Genomic DNA, 13,975 nt, shown 5'->3' on the forward strand with positions numbered 1-13,975 from the left:
AGGCGATAAAGTGAGCCTGTTTTGAAAATAGGGCTATCACAGTCCAAATGACAGTATTTCCTCTACTGTTGGGTAGCTCTACTATAAAGTCCATAGCTGTTTCTTCCCATGGTTGAGAAGGTTCGGCCACCGGTTGCAGTAACCCAGGGGTCTTTCCTGGGATTCTTTTCATGGTGGCACATACAGTACAGCTCTTGACATAGTTTTCTACATCATGTTTTAGTCCCGGCCACCACAGTTGCCGGCAAGTGAGATGTAGAGTTTTTAGATATCCGAAATGTCCAGCCTCTTTGACATTATGGGTGTGTTTGATGGCATTAAGACGAAGAGCTTCAGGCAAGTACAATTTTCCCCCCTTGTAAGCCAGACCATCCCTGCATGTTAGGGATGTCTGATTGTCTTTAAACCATTGATCAGTGAGGAGTTCTCGATTTATTTTCTTTACCCTGGCATCATCAGGGTTAGGAGTCCTGCGAGGTGTGTGTTGGGCTGCAGTTTGTGGACCGGGGATAATTGCCTCGTGAACTACTTCGCGTTCTCTTTTGTACTGTGGCAATTGGGAGAGCGCATCAGCTAGGAAGTTTTTTCTTCCTGGTATGTACTTTAGAGTAAAGTTAAAATGGTTGAAGTACTGTGCCCATCGTACTTGTTTTGGGGACAATTTGCGGGGAGTTTTTAGTGCCTCTAAATTTTTGTGATCTGTCCATACTTCAAAAGGTACCTTGCTCCGTTCTAAGTAGTGCCGCCAGTTTAATAGCCCCCACCTAATAGTGAAGGCCTCCTTCTCCCAGACTGTCCGTCTCCTCTCGCTTTCAGTAAATTTCTTAGAGGTATAAGCAGAAGATTGCAGGACCCAACTTGTTCTTTTGCAATAACACTGCTCTGACTGCCACGTCGCTGGCATCTGCCTGAATTATGAAGGGCTCCCCTGGGCAGGGGTGCTTTAGGACCGGTTCAGCTGCAAATAGTCTTTTTAAATTGTCAAAAGCTTTCTGACAACTCATAGTCCATGATAGTGGTTGGCCAGGTCGCGGTTTTCCCCCTCCCTTATGGGATCTTCCCCAACTCTTTGCCAGACTGCCTCCCAAACTTGGAGACAGCGACGGGAGGTCGGGACTCCCTAATTAGTTTAAAAAGTAGTGTGGATTCCAGCTTGATGTCAAATTTCCGACGTATGGGCTTTTCAAGTGACTGAGGCATTGTTTACCTTAAAAGTCCTTTATTAGCCTAATACACCGGCAAATGCTTGCTCAGAGGAAGCTGGAATCTGAAATCTCCGCCCCTTGCACAATATATTAAAACACAATTCTCCACCATTCTAATTTTGTCATTAATCATATTCTCCAATTAATTTAAAGAATCAGTTTCCCTTCTGTTAGAAAACCCACCAAGGTCTTATCTTCTTTAGGTTTAGATGGTCTTGAAGGTACAATCCTCCTCTTCCCCCCTCCCAACCTTAAACTCAATCTCTTAAAGCAATACACAAGTTTAACATATGAAATGGCTACTTCATCTCTTGTCAAGCAATAACATTCGATGTTAGCAGCCTTGACAGATATCTGATATTATTTTTTATGTTTCTTCAACATGTCTGGTGATTAGAATGAAATTATGCCATTTGAAAGATTATTTAAACTTATTGTAAAAAAAACCATTGCCCACATCTAATGAAGAAGTAAGCCAATAAAATACTGGATAGGTTGGATCCCTTCTTATAAATCAGAGACCTAAGGGCTTTGTGCCACACATTTGACATTACTGCATTCCATTCATGATTTGAGTTAATGTTTTGTCAAAAAAAGAAGAATTTTTTTAGTGCAAAAAATCAATCTGATCCTGGGAATTTATTATAGTGTCCTGTAATTAAGTTGTTAATTATTTTTTTTGCTGGTCTAGAAATAATTTCATAAATGGTATTTTATCCAAGTACTCTATAATCTTCTCCAAAATTTGTGTCTGTTTTCCATTTATTTATTTATTTATTTATTTATTTATTTATTTATTTATTTATTTATTTAATAAATAATATTTCTATACCGCCCTTCTCCCGAAGGACTCAGGGCGGTGAACAGGGCAAGAATAAAAATACAGAACTACAAAAATTAAAAAAAAAAAGATTAAATACATGCCCACTAAAAACAATCAATACAATATTAAAAACCCCAATAAAATAACAATAAAAAACCCACCAATCCCCCATCAGGCCAGGCCAGCTTGTTCGAATAAAAATGTTTTTAGATCGCGGCGAAAGGAGCGAAGATCGGGTGCCATCCGGAGCTCAACTGGTAACTGATTCCATAGCTCCGGGGCGCCCACAGAGAAGGATCTCCCCCTGGGGGCCACCAATCGACATTCTCTGATCGGTGGCACCCTGAGGAGGCCCTCTCTGTGGGAACGCACAGGGCGAAGGGAGGTTGACGCCGGCAGCAGGTGTTCCCTAAGGTACTCTGCACCCCTGCCATGTAGGGCTTTAAACACCATTACTAGTACCTTGAATCTCACCCGGAAGACAACTGGTAACCAATGCAGCTCACGGAGCAGAGGTGTAACATGGGAGTATCGGGAGACTCCCAACACAACTCTCGCGGCTGCATTCTGTACCAGTTGGAGCCTCCGGGTGGTCCTCAAGGGCAGCCCCATGTAGAGAGCGTTGCAGTAGTCCAGACGAGAGGTCACGAGCGCGTGAGTGACCGTGCATAAATCATCCCGGCCTAGATAGGGCCGCAACTGGCGCACCAGGCGAACCTGGGCGAAGGCCCCCCTAGTCACAGCCACTATGTGATCTTCCAAGGTGAGCCGTGAATCTAGGAGGACTCCCAAGTTGCGAGCCCTATCTACGGGGGGTAATAGTTCACCCCCCATAGAGAGAGATGGAATATCCGAATTGACCCGGGATGAAGGTATGCAAAGCCACTCAGTCTTGTCGGGGTTGAGTTGAAGTCTGTTCCTCCCCATCCAGACCCGAACCGCCTCCAGGCAACGGGACATATAGCCGTGAACAGGGTTTTAACAAACAGATTTATCATCACATCAAAAATTGAAATATTCCTGTTACTGTCCTAAATAATGTTAACTTAAATGGGGAGGATTGTTTTAGATTTGGACAAACTATGCTAGTAGGGGATAATGGTTTTCTTCTGTCTACTGTTTATGGAAATACACATTCCTACATTTGGAAGGGATTTTAGAAGTTAAATTGTCCAACTCCTAGCGCAGAAACTGTAAAAGCATTCCAATACGTTGATATTCAGCATCTATCTGAGGATCTTGAATGACGATGAACATGCCACATCTTGAGACAGTATATTCCATATAGTTAGATATCTTCCTGATACCTAACCTGAATCTACTTACCTGTAATTTCTGGTTATTGCTTCTCCTCCTGTTCTTTAGGGTGACAGAAAGTAAGTCCACTCCACCTTCTGTATCAGGGCTTTTCAACCCGTGGTACGTGTGCCACCAGTGGTACTTTAGCACCTGGCTGGTGGTACACGAGCCCTAGCTAATTGTAGTGGGGGAGGGAACCAGTTAAAGCGGAGCCTCACAGACCTGGAGGAGATCAGCTGAAGCTGCAGAGCTTGGCAGAATCCCCAGGATCTTCCACGTGGCAACATAGTAATTGGAGCTTCCAGTGCCCCCAGAAGAGAAAAGGAGGAGGAGGGTGGAGAGAAGAGAAGGTATAAAATGGGCAGACCGAGCAGAGAAGAGGCTTTTCTTACTGAAGCAGTGAGGAGAGACGAGAGCAAGCGGCCTGTTTTCGGAGGAACAGCGAGTGAGGAAGGGTGAGTGAGCAAGTGGCGTGTTTTGGGCGGAAGGGCTAGCAAGCGAACGGCTCCTGCCCAGCTTGCTTGCTTGCAGAAAACATGCTGCTTGCTAAGTGAAGCCCCAGGATCAGTGCCAGGCTATAGCTGATACAGCCACCCAGAAGCATGGATCAGCTGTAGCCTAGCACTGGTCCTGCGGCTTTACTTAGCAAGCAGCAAAGAACCATTTTTGATTTGTATAGTCTATATAGCATCTTCTGCTACCCAAAATGGCCCATTCAGTCTTACTTTTGGTAAGAGGAATTGAGGCCAGGAGGTGTTTTTTCAGTTTATGTGCCAATGATGTGAAATACCATCTCCTTATAATTAAACTTTGCTCCATCTTTTGTAATATTTTAGGAGTTACTGGAGAGAGATTTTTTTCTGAAGAGAGTTTGGTTCAATATTTTGTTATCAACAGTATTAATTTATTTCTCTTTTAATTACTTATGTTGAATTAATTGTTGATATTATTTTATTTGGTTTTATTATGATTTGCCTGATTCACTATCACTATTGTTGTATTTTATATCGTATTTTTCGGACCATAAGACGCACTTTTCCCCCCCAAAAGGGGGGGGAACGAGGGTGCGTCTTATGGTCCGAAGGTGATCCATATGGCCAGCCCCAACCTCCGCAAGTGGAAAGCAATGAAGATTGCCAGGAGCACGAATTGGCACGTGCTGAGAAATGCCGATCTCACACTCCTGCAATCTCCCTCCCTCGGTTTCAGCTTCCCTTGCTACAAGAGAAAGCAGGCTGAAACGGAGCGAGGGACATTGCAAGGAATGCGATCTCACGCTGCTGCAATCTCCCTCGCTCCATTTCAGCCTGCTTTCTCTTGTAGCAAGGGAAGCTGAAACCGAGGGAGGGAGATTGCAGGAGCGCGAGATCGCATTCCTGGCAATGTCCCTCGCTCCGTTTCAGCCTGCTTTCTGCAAGAGAAAGCCAGGCCTCAGGGCCGCCTCCGTGGGTACTGCTCTAACACGGAGAGGGAAGGACAAAGAGGGAGGAAAGGAAAGAAGGAAGGAAGGGACAATGGCAGAGGGAGGGAGAGAGAAAGAGAGAGGGAGGGAGGGAGGGAGGGAGAGAAGGAGAAAGAAATAGGGAGGGAAAGAGGGAGAGAGAGGAGAAAGAAATAGGGAGAGAAAGAGAGAGAGAAGGAGAAAGAAAGGGAGAGAGAGAAAGAGGGAGAGGGAAAGAGGGAGAGAAAGAAAGGGAGAGAGAGAGAAGGGGGGAGAGACAAGGAGAAAGAGGGAGGCAAATAGAGGGAGAGAGAGGGAGAGAGAGAGAAGGAGAAAGAAAGGGAGGGAAATAGAGGGGGAGAGAGAAAGAGGGAGAGAGAGACAAGGAAAAAGAAAAAGGGAAATAGAGGGACAGAGAAAAAGGGAGAAATAAAATCATGAGAAATACAGAAGGAAAATAATACATACCCCTCAAATAAACTAAAACCATTAAATGGTGAACAGGACTATAGTTGTGCACTGCCCAAAGTTACTTTTGGGGAGATGGCCAGCTACATAAATTTGATAAATAAAGAAATCAAGATTAAAATATACCACTTTTCAACGTGGGAATCTACCTAGTCTGACCCCAGATACTAGGGAAAGAGCCATTTCTTTTACCCTACTTCACTACCTTTTCTGAAGCCCCTCAGGGTTGGGCCCAGTCATCTGTCCCAGAATTGTGTAATCTCTTCTCCAAACCCCTACCTCACCCGTTTAATTACTCATTGCCTTGTCTTAAAAGTGGTACAATGGATGAAAAGGTTGAAAAGCCCTGTTTTAGTATATCGGTACTATTTGGTTCAGAATATTTTTTTCTTGTTTTCCTGCTCTAAAAACTGGGTGCGTCTTATGGTCAGGTGCGTCTTATGGTCCGAAAAATACGGTAATTATAATTATTGTTTATATTTAACATAGGCATGTTTAACATTATGTTTCTCTTGGTTGCTTTGTAAACTATTATGAGTCTGTATCTATTCAATCAGTGGCATAGAAATAGAGAATAAATGCATCTAACACAAATTTCAAAAGGGTTGTATGTATTTGTGTCATCTGGAATATAGTATTCCCAGTAGAGGAAGCATTTTGTAGCATGAAATCTTGTTGCAGTTGTGGTAAAGCAATGGCCCCAGGTTAGTCTCTAGATTAGTGTCATTAGGTTTTCTTCTCAATAATAATTTTTATCTTATTAATGCTGCTAATTAGTATAGCACAATGTTTGACAGGTTTTCTTTAAAAAGAGTACTAACAAATACCTGTAAGAAAAAGTTAGAAAAAAATAGTTTAACATTTAAAGCTTAAAATTGTGTGAAAGGAATAAAGTTAGAAACTCTAAGGAAGTAGATATGATTATGGATAATTGTGTTTTTTATTAAGTTTTATTCATTTATAACAAAGTGTGAAAATACAAAAGCAAATAGTAGGGGACAACAGTAGAAAAAGGGAAAAGAAAAAAGATGTGAAGAAAGAGGAGTGGAGAAACAAAAGGCATTGATTTCTGACTTTCTCTGTTGCAGTAAAATCAGACATTAAAATCATATCTCAACTTTTTACATTTCTATACTAGTATGCATTAGCCATTTCTGTATCAGCAAATCAGTCTAATCAGTAAAACCCCAAAACATGATATTTTTTTCCACCTCAAGCACAAAGTCCAGAAGTGGTTTCCAAGAAGAAACAAAAGTACTTATGTTTTTTTCTTTTATCAATACTGTCAATTTGGCCATCTCTGCTAATTCCATCAGCTTTTGTAACCATTTGTCCACGGTAGGAATCGAGGCATCCTTCTACTTTTGTGCACAGAGCAGTCTTGCTGCCGTCACTAGATACAAAATCAAGAGTTCCATTTTTTTCCCCAGTTCTCTTTCCATTAGGCCCAGAAGGAAAGTTTCTGGTTTAATCTTTATGTTCACTTTAAGAATTTTCTCAGCTGGTGGCACTGTGGCGGCGAGAGTGACCCATTATCTACCTCAGTGTTCTTGTAACATCTCTGCAGCATCCTATTGGCTACCAGTTGGGGGGTTGGGGTTGGGGGAAAATGAAACAATTGTTTTGCACTTTGTGCTGGACCTTCAAATTCCTCCTGACTTTTCTGCATCCACTATCAGTAACAGTTCTTTTGATCTATTTGACACATGGGGCACTCCAATCTAAAGATTCTGTAACCCCTTGCAGAGGACCAGGTGTGTCTATGGAGAGGATGCAGAAACTGCAGGTGGTTAGCGTTCTGACAACTCCATCAACCCAGAATAATACCTCTTGTGAAGTTGCTATATTGTTACCATCTTTTAAAATTATTTTGTGGTACCAAACTGAATTGTATCCGATGATACCTTGCTAGATATGAACCATCCAGTCCAGCTGATTTATTTTAACCCCCTCTTTAATGTTTTTTCACTGTTTCAATCTGTTGTTCTGAATTACTTTAGCTTTCTCCATATGGAAGTTCACAGAGATTTTCTGGATAATGAAAGTGACCTGTTTGGATTTTCATTTGTATCAGATGTTCACTCAGGGATTTCACGTTTTCTTAACTTTTAAAAAGCCCTGGTCTTCATTTTCTAATGCTTTTTGAAAATTTTCTTTTTTTCTCTTTTTCCCCCATCCTTTATTATGTGAAATATCTCAACTTGTCTGTGGCTAGTTTAATACAGCATATTTAGCATCCTTGTTTTGAAAGGAAATGTATATAAATATATAAAATCTGGTTGTGAATGCCAAGATCTATATTTAAAATCCAAACAATGTACCAACTTAAAGATAAAGCCCAGGGAGGCCTTTGAAAAAAGAATGCTTTTTAACCAGCAAGCTCATATGGAAAACTTTGGTAAACGTTTGATAAAATAACAAATCAATCTAAAGAAGATATCCAGACAGAACCAACTGTATGCAAACCAAACTCACAACTGGATGGATTGGAATTTAAATTGGTGTCAGATTTAAAGGAAAAGGAACTTGGTTTGGAAAGTGCAGCCTTTGGATAAGGCTGAAGGGGATATGGATTCTACAAATTTGGAGTTAACAGAATCAATGGATGATAAGATTGATGGTGATAATGGACTTACTACAGCTAACTGGAAAATGGACTTACTATATCTAACTGGAAAACAATTTGGACTGGACAGGGAAAGTTGATTGACAACAGAGTTTTATGATTTTAGGGAATAAGACACAGTTGTTGGGAAAGTTTTCACCAAAATCTTGAGAAGTTTTGTTATTAAGAATCAAATGAGGCTATTTTATCCTGGATGGATTAGAGGTAATGATTGTGGTGATTTATGGTAGATAATAAAGAGCCTTGGTGGAGCAGTGGGCTAATGCCTCCTTAAGTAACACCAGCTGCCTGCAATTAGTGCAGGTTCGCATCCCACCAGGCTCAAGGTTGACTCAGCCTTCCATCCTTCCGAGGTAGGTAAAATGAGGACCCAGATTGTTGGGGGCAATTAAGCTGACTTTGTAATAATGCCGCTGTGGTGTGTGTGAAAGCCCTAATAAGCAGGCATATACATAGAATGAAGGCTACTGCTAAGCTTGTAAGCCGCCCTGAGTCTTCAGAGAAGGGCGGGATATAAATGGAATTAAAATAAATAAATAAATAAAATATTTATCACTATTTAACTAGGGGGGATAATATATTATTATTATTATTATTATTATTATTATTATTATTTATTAATTTTATTTGTATATGTGTTTTTGTCTTTCATGCACATTTTTTTCTTTTTTTAATATTTTGCCTATTTTTGTTTTGTTTTTGTAAAATTTCTTTTTTGGAATTTATTTTACCTTAATTTTCTGAATAAAATAAAAATTTATTCAAAAGAAGGATTGCATCAAGTTTTAAAAATACAGAATAAAACATAGTGGCTGGTTTTATACTTTGTGACAAACTGAAACATAAAACTTCTGCATGGCTCAATCTCCAGGAATATAGACCTACTTCTGTATCTAAGTCATGGGTGTCAAACATGATGTGTCATGACGTATCACAACTTTTTTTGCATTGCTGCAGCTGGGATGGGTGTGGCCTCTGTATGATGTAACCGGCCCACAGGCTGGCAGTTTGACACCCCTGATCGGCCATTGTCTGAGAATCGGTTTCTGTGTTTGATGTTTTTTCTCTGCAGATAATTTGAATTATTATTTGTTGTCCATGAATTGATTTGGGTGGGATTTGTGGACAGACCTCAGTCTTATAGTAATATTAGCAGTTAAGAATTAGAATAGAGGAGTCAGTAATATTTTGAACCACCATCCAACTGCCTCTCCCACAGTTCTTAGCCTTACTGAACCATTTTCAAACTTTTACTTTCTTTTGCTGATTTCTTACTCCACATCAAATTTTATTATATTGTGTTGTTTTTAGAGAATTATTGGACTGATTATCAGACAAATGTACAGTTTTGACCTTTTCAGAATTTATTTTAAAAATGCCTTTGCATTAGAAATAATAAAATGGTAGATTAAAAACATGCAAAGGCAGGAAAAAGTATATAATGCAATAATAAATAATAATATAGACTTTGTCCTAATACGTTATGATGCAATTAAATGGCAATAGAAAAGAAACCTGTGCCTTTTGTATTGATCCACAGGATGCTAGTTGACAGCTGAAAGTGGATATACCGTATATACTTGAGTATAAGCCGAATTTTTCAGCCCACTTTTTGGGCTGAAAAACTCCACTTCGGCTTATACTCCAGTCAACAAAAAAAAAGAACTGTCCCTTCGTTCGGAACAGGCTGCTGAGAGAAGGGAGCGGCAGAGCCTTGCAGAGCTGGCGGCAGTCCAGCGTTGTTTCTCCCCCTCGTGCGTGCGTGTGTGTGTCAGACCCACGGGAATGGCTGGTAGGGAAGCGGCATTCCGGCATTCCCCCCCTTCCTGTGTGTCGAGCCCACGGGGCTTGACACACAGAGAAACGCAAATGCCGGACTGCCGCCACCTTTACTAGCCATTCCTGCGGGTCTGACACACACACACACACACACACACACACGCACGAGGGGGAGCACGAGGGGGAGAAACAACGCTGGACTGCCGCCACTTCTGCCAGCCCTGCAAGCCTCTGCCGCCCCGGCGTTGGTGGTCGAGCTCTTCGGAGCCGGCAGAGAATCTCCCGCAGGAGGAGGTCGCGGCTTTCTCTCTTGCTTCGGACTGCAAGGATTTAAACTCCAGGAACAAATCCCGATGGAAGTTTTTTTTAAAAAAATACTCCTCCGAGTCGGACAGGGGACCGAGGCTGAGGTCTAGGGGTAGTGGGGGGGGCCGCGGACATAGATGGGCTCAAGTGGAAGCCAAGCAGCCCTCCCGAATCTGGGCTTCTGGACGGAGCAGCCGGTGGTGCGTTTCAAAAAGCAGAAAAGTTGGATTTTGAACATTTCAGAGGCCGTGGGTCAAGCAGGCTACGCTTCCCCGGGCGCTGCAACGGCACCTGTTTTCCCCGGCGAGTTTTCCCTACCTGGCCCCTGCAGAATCGCGGCGGCGCCCCTGGAGAAGCCTACCCCGAGGCTGCGGCCGATTTTTCCTTCTCCAGGCCTCTGCCGCCCGTTTCTGTCTGACACACACACACACACACACGCACGAGGGGGAGAAACAACGCTCTGGGCGGCAGAGGCCTGGAGAAGGAAAAATCAGATTACCCCTTCCACACGTAAAACTTCCAGTTTAATTACAAAGGAAGAAGAGAGAAACTTAGATCAACAGCTCACCTTCCTTTTCCTCTAGGTTGCAAGGGGAAAAATAAAAATCAAAGATCCTTGGAAGTAATGGTTGGAAAAGTTTGCAAGTCTTTGGGAAAGTTCAAGAAGTGAAAGGAATACCCTCCTCTTGAAAGACCAGATAAGGCAGACAGGGAGATGAAGAGTTCAACCGAGTTTCCTCTTTTGTTCAGGCATCTGCACCCGCTGCTTTTAAACTCGCCGGGCGCTGCAACGGCACCCGTTTTCCCCGGCGAGTTTTCCCTACCTGGCCCCTGCAGAATCGCGGCGGCGCCCCCGGAGAAGCCTACCCCGAGGCTGCGGCCGATTTTTCCTTCTCCAGGCCTCTGCCGCCCAGAGCGTTGTTTCTCCCCCTCGTGCGTGTGTGTGTGTGTGTGTGTGTGTCAGACAGAAACGGGCGGCAGAGGCTCGGAGAGGAGTTAGGGTACACCGGGACTCCCAGGCGTGGACCCGGGTGTCCTTTTTCGCAGCTTGCCAAGCGGTCAGGAGCCGCGACTTGTTGCTTCTGCGCGACTCTTGGGAAGACGCAGAGGGTCCTCTGGCAAAAGCAGATGCGCCCTGGCCGGCCGGGCGCTTCTTTGCTTTCTTTTCCAATCCCCTCCCCCAAAATGTATTGTGGTCGGTATTTGGCGACCGAGTCCAGTGGCTTTTGCTGCTCCTGAGGAGGAGGAGGAGGAGGAGGAGGAGGAGGAAGAGGAGGAGGAGGAAGAGGAGGAGGACAGGTGAAAAGGCCGAGGCTTTGTTATGCGCTGGATGCTCTGGCTTCCCCCCCCCCTGCCTGTACAACAGGTAGCGATGTCAGAAGCCGGGAAAAGCAGCGCGCCGAGTCCCGGCCGAGGCGACGCTTTTGTTCTCCTCGCCTGGATGCGCTTCCAAAAGTGAAAGGAAAGAGGCTTCACCCAAAACTTGCTTCCCGTTTTCCTCCCCCTCCCCCCTTTTCCCTTTCTCCCTCCTCCCAGCGCGGCGCTTTGAGTAGTAGCCCTTCCACTCCCCGGCTCCCATCCCGGGTTCTTGAAAGCCCCGGTTTTCGTCCTTGGGTACGGGAAGAGGACTCCCGGCGCCCACCCGGCCGAATTGCGAGGGGAGATCGTTCTCCGCGCCTGTCAAAGGGGACCCAAACAAAGAGGTGCATTTGCCGGAAACAACGATCGGAGGGATTCTCCTTGCCTCCTCCGCCTCCATGAAGATTTGTTTTTCTGGGAGGCTCACTTAGAGGGAAGTTTTGAACTGGAAGCCAGGGATGAGGCGAGAAACCAACAGCCTGCGTCCGTCTCTCTCTTTATGTATATTTCTGTATATATCTTATCTCGGGATCTAGACCTTTCGAAGGAGAAGGGGCGGCTGGAGTTCGTGAGTTGCTGTGGGACCCAAGGGTTGGGGGAAGAGAGATGGGAGGGAAAAGGGGAGAAACCTGCCGCTGGCTAGTTCTTTGTCTGATCGGGGAGCCTGAACAAAAGAGGAAACTCGGTTGAACTCTTCATCTCCCTGTCTGCCTTATCTGGTCTTTCAAGAGGAGGGTATTCCTTTCACTTCTTGAACTTTCCCAAAGACTTGCAAACTTTTCCAACCATTACTTCCAAGGATCTTTGATTTTTATTTTTCCCCTTGCAACCTAGAGGAAAAGGAAGGTGAGCTGTTGATCTAAGTTTCTCTCTTCTTCCTTTGTAATTAAACTGGAAGTTTTACGTGTGGAAGGGGTAATCTGATTTTTCCTTCTCCAGGCCTCTGCCGCCCAGAGCGTTGTTTCTCCCCCTCGTGCGTGCGTGTGTGTGTGTGTGTCAGACAGAAACGGGCGGCAGAGGCCTGGAGAAGGAAAAATCGGCCGCAGCCTCGGGGTAGGCTTCTCCAGGGGCGCCGCCGCGATTCTGCAGGGGCCAGGTAGGGAAAACTCGCCGGGGAAAACGGGTGCCGTTGCAGCGCCCGGGGAAGCGTAGCCTGCTTGACCCACGGCCTCTGAAATGTTCAAAATCCAACTTTTCTGCTTTTTGAAACGCACCACCGGCTGCTCCGTCCAGAAGCCCAGATTCGGGAGGGCTGCTTGGCTTCCACTTGAGCCCATCTATGTCCGCGAGCCCCCCCCCACTACCCCTAGACCTCCGCCGGCGGCAGAGGCTGGATCCGCGCTCCGCAAGCCTCTGCCGCCGGCGGAGGCTGGATCCGTGCTCCGGAAGCCTCTGCCGCCGGCGGAGGCTGGATCCGCGCTCCGCAAGCCTCTGCCGGCGGCAGGGCGCGGATCCAGCCGGCGGCAGAGACTTGTGGAGCACGGATCCAGCCTCCGCCGGCGGCAGAGGCTTGCGGAGCGCGGATCCAACCTCCGCCGGCATGCAGGCAAATCCTGCTAAAGGGCTTTTCCCCCCCCACTGGATCCGCGCTCCGCAAGCCTCTGCCGCCGGCGGAGGCTGGATCCGCGCTCCACAAGCCTCTGCCGGCGGCAGGGCGCGGATCCAGCCGGCGGCAGAGGCTTGTGGAGCACGGATCCAGCCTCCGCCGGCGGCAGAGGCTTGCGGAGCGCGGATCCAGCCTCCGCCGGCATGCAGGCAAATCCTGCTAAAGGGCTTTTCCCCCCCACTGGATCCGCGCTCCGCAAGCCTCTGCCGCCGGGGGAGGCTGGATCCGCGCTCCGCAAGCCTCTGCCGGTGGCAGGGCGCGGATCCAGCCGGCGGCAGAGGCTTGTGGAGCACGGATCCAGCCTCTGCCGGCGGCAGAGGCTTGCGGAGCGCGGATCCAGCCTCCCCCAGCGGCAGAGGCTTGCGGAGCGCGGATCCAGCCTCCGCCGGCGGCAGAGGCTTGCGGAGCGCGGATCCAGCCGGCGGCAGAGGCTTGTGGAGCACGGATCCAGCCGCCGGCGACAGAGGCTCGATCCGCCATTCTGCAAGCCTCCGCCACCGGTTAATACCCTGTATTCAGCTCTGGGAAGTGGGGGGAAGGGGGAGAGAGGGGGAGTTTGGGAGGAGGGGGAGGGGGAGCTCCACGGTGCAAAAATAAAGCCCTGCCGCTCTTCGCGTTGCTTGCCCGACTGGCTGTCACGGGACCGCACGGATCGCCTCGCTCCCACCGGCAGCTGATTCCTTCGAGTTTGGTCTCGAGCGATTTTGCATTTTCTCCAGTGCTGAAAGCCACTCAGCGGATCCCAGCCTCGGCTTATACTTGAGTCAAGAACTTTTCCCAGTTTTTGGGGGTAAAATTAGGGGTCTCGGCTTATACTCGAGTCGGCTTATACTCAAGTATATACGGTAATCGTTTATAATTCTACCAGATCTATTAATTTTAAGTGAAGTTATAAGGCTGGAGTGTGGAATCTTATAGAAAGGACTGTGCACTAGAGACTCAGTTTGTTTAATTTCACTTGGGCATATTCACTTAGAAGTGGCAATAGTGTTGTTTCTTCCCTCTAATACAGGGGTGTTAAACTCGCAGCGTCACATGATGTGTCAAGACATATCGTGACTTT

The 13,975-nt window shown here is 46.1% G+C and overlaps 1 protein-coding gene across 4 annotated transcripts in view; it reads left to right on the forward strand.

Moving 5' to 3' along the window:
- The window catches only part of TM9SF3 (transmembrane 9 superfamily member 3), an 80,845-nt gene that overhangs the window by 13,324 nt on the left and 53,546 nt on the right, over positions 1-13,975 (forward strand). The gene's annotated exons all lie outside the window — the stretch shown is intronic.

This window comes from Vipera berus, assembly GCF_964194415.1.
Source record: "Vipera berus genome assembly, chromosome: 5".
NCBI lineage: Eukaryota > Metazoa > Chordata > Lepidosauria > Squamata > Viperidae > Vipera > Vipera berus.